This window comes from Sarcophilus harrisii, chromosome 4 (genome assembly GCF_902635505.1).
Source record: "Sarcophilus harrisii chromosome 4, mSarHar1.11, whole genome shotgun sequence".
In the NCBI taxonomy this organism is placed as follows: Eukaryota; Metazoa; Chordata; class Mammalia; order Dasyuromorphia; family Dasyuridae; genus Sarcophilus; species Sarcophilus harrisii.
In genome coordinates this window covers 358,954,369-358,962,303 of record NC_045429.1, presented here as the reverse complement: position 1 = coordinate 358,962,303, position 7,935 = coordinate 358,954,369, and positions in this window count along the sequence as shown.

The following is a 7,935-nucleotide window of genomic DNA, read 5'->3' as shown; positions in this document are numbered from 1 at the left end:
TCCTTTTCTAAGTAGATAGACTACTAACAATAAATAGCAATTACATAAAGTTTTAAGTTCACAAAGCACTTTATTAATATTGTATCATTTGATTGTCACAGCGACCTTAGGAGATAGGTGATATTGTTATTCCATTTTATAGATGATGAAACTGAGTAAGACAGGGTCATACCAACTCATAAGCATCTGAGCCAGGATTTGAATTGCGTTCTTCCTTACTCTAGAGTCAGGGCTTTATCCACCAAGCTGTCTATGTGTTTGATGATGCTTTTTATGGCACTTCTGATACACCAATCATTGTTGGTAATTTAACCTCTGCCATGCCTTTCCCCACTGCCCTTTGGATCACCAGCAGATGGGATTCTTTTGAGGTCCTGGTGCTTCATATGTAGCAGGGGTTAGAAATTCTTCTGAGTTATTCAGTTTGGAAGTCTTTATAGAGAAGGCTGATATTTGTGTGGGGAGGAGTGGGACAAGGGGGGTTAGTAGATGACTTCTTAAGATGTCTTCTGCCTCTAAGATTCTGACCTTAGATACTTCCTAGTTGTGTGACCCTGAGCAAGTCACTTAAATCAAATTGTATTTTAAAAAGAACCTGGGCGGGGGGGAGGCAGCTAGGTGGCCCAGTAGATAGAGCACAAGCCCTGAAGTCAAGAGGACCTGAGTTCAAATTTGAACTTAAGACACTTAACACTTCCTAGCCTTGTGACCCTGGGCAAGTCACTTGACTCCAATTGCCTCAGCAAAAAACAAAACAAAACAAAACCCACTCCAGAGCTTGGACAAACATCAATGCCACTAAGTGGCCACCTTCTCTAGTCTCTATTCCCCCATCCCTTTGTGTTATATCCTACCTCTATGCTGCAGATTAGCAGCCAATAACGAGTTAATGCCCCTTCTGTCCTCTAAGATAGGTGTTTGGGGTAGCTTGTAATAGAGGTCAGGTTTCTATGCATGGAACTGAGTCACCATCCAGGCCAAACTCCCCACTTCCCTAGGAAACCCAGACAAAGCCTAGAGGAAGCTCCTGATTTCCCAATCATACCCAAGGACTGTTTCCCCACTCCATACCACCTGCAGGTGGCCACTCTCCCCTCCCCAGGGCAGAACTGCAATCTTTGCCCTATAGAATCCTGATCAGTCACTTAATAAACATTTATTAAACACCTACTAAATGCACTGTAGGAATCTGAGTAGGAATAGGGTTACAATTAGCTTATCTCAAATTTTCCTGACCCCTTCTCTGTCCTCTTTCTTCCCCTTTTACCTTTAACTTTTGTCTCAAGTTCCCAAATCTGCAGGATGCTACTTCCTGGGAAGTCATCTCTGATGGTCAGCAAAGATATCTTAGGAAGATGAGGAGCCAGAGGGCTCTTAAATCCTTCCTCCCCCTTGAAGTCCTAGATGCCTTCCCCATAATTCCCTTTTTCTTCTCTGACTCCTAGAAACCTTTGGTGTTTCCTCATAATCATAGACCTCTTTGGCAAACTGGTAAACCCCACGAATCCCCTCTCTGAATAATATTTTAAATGCATAAAAAATGCATAGCACTTCAAAGAAAACTAATCATGGTAAAATAAAATTATCAAAAAATTAAAAAAAAAAACCAACAAATTCACAGACCTCAGGTTAAGAATCTCTGGGCAAAAAACTCTCTAGAAAAGGTAACCCCTGAATCCTGTTAATGCAGGATCAACTTGGTGTCCATGATGCTAAGATCTTCCCCCTTCTTATGGTATTCTTAGGAAATAGATCCCCATGTATACATATATTGTATTTAACGTATATGTTAACATATTTAACATGTATTGGTCAACCTGCCATCTGGGGGAAGGGGTGGAGGGAAGGAAGGGAAAAGTTGGAACAAAAGGATTTGCAACTGTCAATGCTGAAAAATTACCTATGCATACATATATCTTATAAACAAAAAGCTATAATAATAAAAAAGGGGGAAAATTAAAAAAAAAAAAAGGAAATAGCTACCCCCCCTCCCTTTAGGGACTGTGCTGAGGAAAAAGGAGCTAGAGTCTCCGTGGCTACCAGAGGGAGAAGGGGAGAAACTCCTGAGCTTTGGGCTGCAAATGTGGGAGGAATGTGAAGGCTGAGGAGGGAGCAGCTGAGATTCCAGGGTCAGCATCTCCAGAGACCCAGCTGACTGAGACTTGGGGCGTGTGTGTGTGTGTGTGTGTAACACTGGAGATTAGGGGTCCTGCTGGCCCAATCCCTCACCTACCTCTCTCCCTGTCACCAGTTCCAGGCTTCAAGAAGAAGGCAGATCCTCCCTGCTCCTGGCTTACCCAGTCATTCCTATCTCTCCCCCCCCCTCCCCTCGCCCCCATCCTATCATCTGTCACTGCCTCTCAATTCCTCAATCTGGTTAACTTTACTTCTGTCCATCTCTTTCCTTCTCAGTTTCCATATGTCTCCGTCTCTTTCCATATCTGTACTTCTTTGTCTTCACTTCTATCTTGGTCTCACTTTCCAGGGATGATCACTTTCCTGGAAAAAGAAATGATGTGGATGTATAAGAGTGTGGATGAATGTGTGTGGGGTTTTTTCTGCATATCTATGGTTAAGTATTAGGGGCAGTGGAAAGAGCACCAGACTTGGATCCAGGAGGATCTGAATTAAAATGTTAACTTGACCTGCAAAATGGGTACACACTGGAAAAGGAAATGGCAAACCGTTCCAGTATCTTTGCCCAAAAAAACCTCCAAGTGGGTTTATGAAGTCAGACAGCACTGAAATAAATGAACAACAAAAATGTGTACATATATAAAAATATATATGTACACACATATAAACATACACACACACACATAAAGATAGATGTACATATATAATATAAAGACATGTCTATCTTTATATTATGTGTGTGTTACAGATCTGTATTTATCTGCATAGCTAATGTAAGTGAGCTGCAACTTGAAGTTATAAACTCATACACAATCACTCTCACTCCGGATCTTGGGATGACCTCATCAGTTTAGACTTCGCTGAATCACAGCCCTTTACTCAGTTCAGGCCGGACAGGAAGCGTCGGCTCACATAACTCCCCCCCCCCCCCCCCCCCCCCCCCCCCCCCCCCCCCCCCTCCTTCCCCACATCCTCCCCTTCCACTGGCCAAAACCTCCTACTCTTCAGCTAAAGGACTTGAAACGAACTGACCCTGGAGAAAATAAATACTGCCAGAATTTATCCCGGCCGATGGCGCCCTCTGTTGGCCGCTCTGAAGCACACCATCCACCCAAGTCGGAAACAGGTCTCGGATTCCTGGGATCCACCCTATCCTTGCCCTGCCTCGATACAGGGTAAGGATACCCTCCCTCCCAAAACAGAGTGGGTGGGGGTAAATCTTTGTCTCTTAATCTCAGTCCCACTCTTTTTTTTTTTAAATTTAATAGCCTTTTATTTACAGGATATATGCATGGGTAACTTTACATCATTAACAATTGCCAAACCTCTTGTTCCAATTTTTCACCTCTTACCCCCTCCACCCCCTCCCCTAGATGGCAGGATGACCAGTAGATGTTAAATATATTAAAATATAACTTAGATACACAATAAGTATACATGTCAGTCCCACTCTTGATTTTTCTGCCCCCTCCAATGGCTGTAAGTTCTCCTTCTAGCTAACTTGATCCTTCCTGATGCAGGACCAGTACCTTTTCCTACGGCTCAGAGCAAAGAGATACCATCGCTTAACATTTCTTTTCCTCGGCCCTAATCTTTCTCCCCTCCCTAGAATTAGCCCCTTGAGTTGACAATTATAGGAGGTGACTTAGGACGGCAGGACTCATATTCCTCTACCTAGTTTCTTTTACAATATAGTAAAAAGAAGCACAGGAGTTGGAAACAGGAACCCAAGGTTTAAATACTGTCTCTACAGCTTCTGGCTGTGCAGACATTTGGGCAAGTTATTTTACCTTTCTAGAACTCAGTTTCTCTGTCTGTAAAATGAGAACAATAACATTTTAATCTTCTTACCTTGTAGTGTTACTGTGATTGCTGTTCTTTGTTCCAAAATGATACTACTGTGTTAGTCTAGTTACAGTGTATCCAACTGTGGCTGATCAGACCAATATGAGCTCAGAAGGCTCTGCCTCAGGTTGGACACAAATAATCCATAAAAACATTTGGAGTGGATACTCTAACTGTGTATCTTGCATTTCTTTTGGAATCCTCGATTCTGCTTTGCTCATAAAGCACAGCACCTTTTCTGATGAGGGCACACACCATGCCGAGTGATACTGTGCCAGGGTCTCCCACGTCATACAATTGATCCTAAAATTCTTAAGAGATACCTAGAGAGTCCTTGTGTGGCTTTTTTTGACTACCTTGTGAGTGCTTGTCCTATGTGAGTTCTCCATAATTTTTTTTTTGTAAGTGTACATTTGGCATTTGAACAACATGGCTAGCCCAACAGAGTTGTGCTCTCTGCGGTAGTTAGAATGCTTAATAATTTAGTTTGAGAAAAGATCTCAGTATCTGTTACTGTGAAGATTAAACTAGATAATGGTTATTTCCATTATCTAGCCCTATGTACAAATCATAAAGCCTTATATGATGTAAAGTGGTAGTGGTGGTGGTGGTGGTGGTGGTGGTGGTAGTAGTAGTAGTAGTAATAGCAGCAGTAGTAATAGTAGTAATAATAGTAGTAGTAGTAATAGTAATAGTAGTAGTAGTAGCAGTAGTAGTCACAGCAATAGTAGTAATAGTAATAGTAGTAGTAGTAGTAGTAGTAGTAGTAGTAGTAGTAGTAGTAGTAATAGCAGCAGCAGCAGCAGCAGCAGTAGTAGTAGTAGTAGTAGTAGTAGAATAGCAGGTAAGTATTTCAAAGAATAGAACATCTGGGACTGAAGTCAGGAAAACTTGAATTCAAATCTGTCCTTAGACAGATTACTAGCTGTGTGACTGGGCAAATCCCTTAATCCTGTATGCCTTAGTTTCCCCATAGGCCAAATGAACTGGAGAATAAAATGGCAAACCATTCCAGTATCTCTGCCAAGAAAACCTCAAATGGATTTGAAAAGAAGAGATACAACTGAACAACAACAAAACGAAGGGAGAGATCTTTGCCCAATGGCTTGATAAAGTCCTGGGAAAATGACATTACTGTTGACATTATCTCTATAGACTAAACCAGAAGGTGTGTGTATATATATATATGAGTTGTGGCTAAAGAGAAGTATGGTACAATTACTCTTAAAATCCAATTCTTTTTTTCTTCCTTCCTTCTTTCCTTGCTGAGGCAATTGGTGTTAAGTGATTGTCCAGGGTCACAAGCTAGGAAGTGTTAATTGTCTGAGACCATATTTGAACTCAGGTCCTCCTGACTTCAGGGCTGATGTTCTATCCACTGTGCCACCTAGCTGCCCCAAAATTCAATTTTTTCATCCTTTACACAAATGAAAAATATCATTTCATGAGCCACTTAGTCCACCCCCCCCCAATTTGGAAATGATCACAATAAACAATTGCAAAAAAAGATCATCATGAAGATAATTGCAGTTTATGCTACAATATATTGCAGAGGATGTTATAAGAGATAACTTATGTTATATTGTAACAAGTTGTTCCCTGATACAAAAAGATAAGAACTTAAGAAAAAAATAAACTTGATATTCAGTCATTTCAATGGGAAGATGAGGGAGAAAAATAAAATATTGACATGGCAGGGTCATTTCTAAATAAGATTTCTGGTTATTCAGACTATCAATTAATTAAAGATAACAATCAAAAGGGTAATGACACTACATGCCAACCTCTTCTTTTTTAAAAAAACTGAAAAAATGGGAAACAGATGAAAATAAAGACATTGAGTCTATCACTAGTTTTAGGGAGATTTAACCAATGTAAAACATTTAAAACATTTACCTCCATGAATTAATAGCCTACAAACCACCTTAGTCAACAAACATGCTCTCCTTGCTATGTAGAGACATTCCAACAAAAAGTTGGAATAAATTTAGAGTTATTTGCAAAACATATTAGAGAATCATGGCAGAAAAATTGTGAGCAGTGATGACTTGGAAACAGAAAAAACCCACAACCCTCCAATTGGAGGAACTGAGGCTTTTTAATAAGTTAGTTGTGAGATTTATTTAGAATAGAAAAACATTTATAAATGTAAAGATGTACAACAAATAAGTGCAAAATGAAAGTTTGCCACCATCTATTTTAATCGTCAGTGACAATGGAACTAGCTAGCACATGTGAAATCTAACATCTTAGCAAATGAAGTACTAGATGAAAAGGCAGAAATGGAACTTAAGGAGATGTATTTGGAAAGATAGTAAAAGAACAGAAAAAATAATGAATAGCATTTTTTTAAGTTCACTAAGAAGACATCAGCAATTACCAACCCCCAAGCCTATTTTTATTGTCTTCCACATCTCTGTGAGAATGGTTTACCTATGTAATCAAGGATGTAATTAATGAAAATATGAAAAAGAAACTGATACTTTTGGAAATGATTTTTTAAAGTAGACCACATCTTGACTAAGAGATGCAGAACTTACAAAATGTGATACATTCATTGTTGATTACAAAAAAGTACTAGATTCAGTGGAGCAAAGTGTGGTCCTTTTCATCATAAAGGTCATCCAAAATTGTCCTTGACAGAGGCAATAAGAGAAAATTTTGTCCAATAATTCTCTTATTCTTAATATGGACTTAGGTATACAACAGGGAAGTGTATGCTCACTGAAAGTTTTGGTCACTGTCTTGGAGGATGTTCAGAACATAGTCCAAATGAAGGAGGGATTCCCTATAGATAGCAAAGTCTCTCAGATGCTTCTGGGTTTGAGGTTGATGTTATGTTGGATCTGTAGTAACACCAAAGATATCAGTCTAGCAATCTACAGGGCAAACCAAACAGATAAAGAATGTTAAGATAATGGCATGAAACTGGATAGATGAGCCAATCAGTTAATGCTATGATACTCATATTTTTGTGGAAAGGCACTGCAGATGGACGATGGCCTGGGCCCAGAATTGAGGGCAAAGAGGAGAATGGAATGGGAAATTCCATTACTGTATGGAAAATTGTGATGGATTTGTAATGATTTCAAGCTGTTCCCTGACACAAAAACCCATTTCCCTCTGCATTGATATTGTCTCTTCTCTTGAGCTGTGAATCACAGAATAGTATCGTTGCTAATGAATAAGAATGGCAGTGATGGAAAGGGCAATGGAGAGACTCATGGTGGGTAGAAACTGGTCATATCACGCAACCCATTATTTTAAAGGAAATTACCACAGGTAAAGTATCCAGGACAAGGAAAAGATAGGTCATATACTGTCCTGGTACCCACAGAATGTTCTAAGGCCTAGAAGGCCTCCAGCATGTAGATAGATACTCTATGAAGAATTTATGGGACTATATGGATAAGAATTAGATAAGAAGTAACTTGTACCAGTGAGGAGAGTACCTACTTCAGTGATGTAAAGAATCCATGAAAATATAGTTAATTACTCTTATTCTACAACAGCCACCACCAGGCTGGGCCTTTGTCACTCCTTGACAACCTGGGATCTGCTGATTCTCCAGTACTTCTCTGCTACTTTAAAAACAAGTGACTAAGGTGACTTAGTAAGTAGGCTGTTAAGACTTGGAGTCAGGAAGACCTGAGTTCAAGCCTTAATTCAGACACTTATTAGCCCTAGGCAAGTCACTAAAGTTCAATATGGCTCAGTTTCCTCATCTGTGGAATGGGAATAATAATGGCACCTATCTCATAAGGTTGTTGTGAGGATCAAGTGAGGTAAAATATATAAAGCAAACTTTAAAGTTATATATTAAGACTGGCTATCATCATCTATTATTATTATTTTGCTAAGGCAATTGGAGTTAAGTGACTTGCTCAGGGTCACACAGCTAGGACATGTTAAGTGTCTGAGGCCAGATTTGAACTCAGGTCCTCCTGACTTCAG